Here is a 2,517-nt window from a genome sequence, read left to right as displayed (position 1 = left end):
TTTTGGACCTTTAATTTTTTTGCACCGAAGCTCGTTTTTTAATAACACATTTAATTAGAGTTTGAATCTTGTGGTACACTTCTACATTATTTTATGATCAAATAGGAAGTAAATATTGTTTTTGATGCATACTTTTTTTAATAAACCAGTTAAAGTTTGTCTAAAAATCTAATAAATAATTTCAGCCTTAACTAGTTTTTGATTTTTTGTTTACCAAATGTATCCTTTTACGTAAGAAACCAATCTATTTTAAAATGTGTAATTGTCTCTTCCAATAAATAATTGAACTATTGAACTTTTGGTTTATATCAAAATTTAGTTACATCTTATACTACTGGACCAAAATCTTGTTGGTTATTTAATACTAGTATAAATTTTCAATAGTTATTAAAACATATTTTATCATACTCTTAAGATAATAACTAATGATATCCATATAGAAAGATTTATACTAAGAAAACGTCAAAATAAAATATGAAAATATGGTCTAACAATGGTCACTGCCCACTGGGTCTAAAATCTTTGTTTGTCTTTCTTTGTTTTTGTAGCCAATCATGTTGCTACCCTATCCAAATGTGGCCAAATCATAACACCAAAGGTATACCCATCCTCAAAAGTGTTTGTGGTTGATTTTTAAATCCTCATCCACATCCAAGTCACTAAAAGCTTAGGTTTAGGATAGGTACACTCTTATATCTTAGTCTCAACCTAAAATAGATCCACAATTCTCCACCACATGTACAATTATTGAAAGTATAGTTTTTGCCTCATCTATGTTTTTTCTCAATCATTTGTCTTTATTATATTATAGAAACTAAAAAAGTAGACACAATTATCTTTTCTATTCTTAATGTCCGATGAAAGTTGTTTGTAATAAATTCAAGTTCATCACCCAACCAATTCACATGTACCATGTGTTATGTACAAGTGTGCAACTTGCTTTCTCAAAGAAACATCAACATCTAATTTTTCTTAGTTGGGTCCACAACCAAACATAATCAAAATTGTTTAATTATTAGATGTTTTATTTATTTGGAGGAAGAAACAGTAGAACGACCTTGCCGCTATTTTCTTGCTTAATCCAACAGTAGATTATACACAAAATAATGTATGAAATAATGTAAGAATTTTTTAGATTATCCGATCTACAATTTATATTACATTAAAAAAGTAGTGAAAGTATGTGAAGAATAAGCTATAAATACTTTAATATCTTCAAATCATAATCTTAATTATAATTTGTATTTTTTAATATAATTAAGGGTTCTCTAATCAGTTTAGAGTAGATAGCCCTCCAATGAATATTTGTTTAAATATGTGTAACTAATAAATACTATTCTCTCATCCTATTTTCATGACTATAAAGAATTGTTGTTGGCTAGCATGGGCAATTAGGGTTGCTCTGCCCGTCATGCTTGTTTTTAAATAGAGCATGAAATCATGTCCGCTCTAACTTTGGGCAGGGCGGGCTTGCAGGGCACCCTAAATTAAAAAAAAACTAAAAATAATATAATACATGGAACATTGCAAGAATATATTATATATTATCTCTTATTTTTTATTTCACTGCATGAACATTGCAACATTCATGCTATCATACTTGAGATTACATGGATGTATAATGTGACACTGTTATTCAAAACAAAACATAACACCTTGTTTTACATAAACTGGACAACAGTTAATTGGTAAGATATTATATTTTGAAAAATTATCATATTGTATTTGAGTGGTAAAAACATGAATTTTTTTGTCATATTTGACCCATCAAATTTCTTATTTTAGTATTAATTGATGTCTGTGGACCGCCCTACCTAGCCGTTTGAATGCCTATGGGCAACAAATACATGTTGGACGGAAATTTTAGATCAGATAGACATATTTTTCATACTCTGCCCACCCAAAACATATGGGCGGCCCATGGGCATGACCCAAATTGCCAATGACAATGGTGGCATATGATATTTATTATCTAGGCCCAAGAAATTGTTTTCCCTTAATAATTATGATGATTGTTAATTTAGATAGTAGGGAATTAAAGTCATTGTACAAATATTTTTTTCAATGTTGTAAGGATTGGATGATTAATTATTCGATTGTTGACCAGACTTAAAAATGACTTCAGTTTGTAGTGTTAACTGAATAAATGGTTAGACGGTCTTGAACCGAAGAAATTATGATATGATTATATTAAATTCGGTTAAAATAGACTAACTTGGGAAATGAATCGAACAATTCACTTAAAATATAAATAAAAAAAGTAGAATAATACTCAAATGTTTTGTTTTATTTTGGTTCCAAAAAATAGAGAGATATTATTTCAATATAATTATACATAATTTCTAATTATATAAAATTTTGTATTTATATATAATTATTTATTTAAATATAATTGTTATTTATGTATACATAATCTAATCCATCCGGTTAAACATAATACAATGCATGTAATTTGATGTCTAAGTGATTTTATTTACACTTTTGAATATTTTCACTTTAAAATAATTTTATTATTGG

Source organism: Lupinus angustifolius, chromosome LG02, assembly GCF_001865875.1.
Source record: "Lupinus angustifolius cultivar Tanjil chromosome LG02, LupAngTanjil_v1.0, whole genome shotgun sequence".
In the NCBI taxonomy this organism is placed as follows: domain Eukaryota; kingdom Viridiplantae; phylum Streptophyta; class Magnoliopsida; order Fabales; family Fabaceae; genus Lupinus; species Lupinus angustifolius.
The sequence above is the reverse complement of the archived record's forward strand: the minus strand, read 5'-3'. Positions refer to the sequence as shown.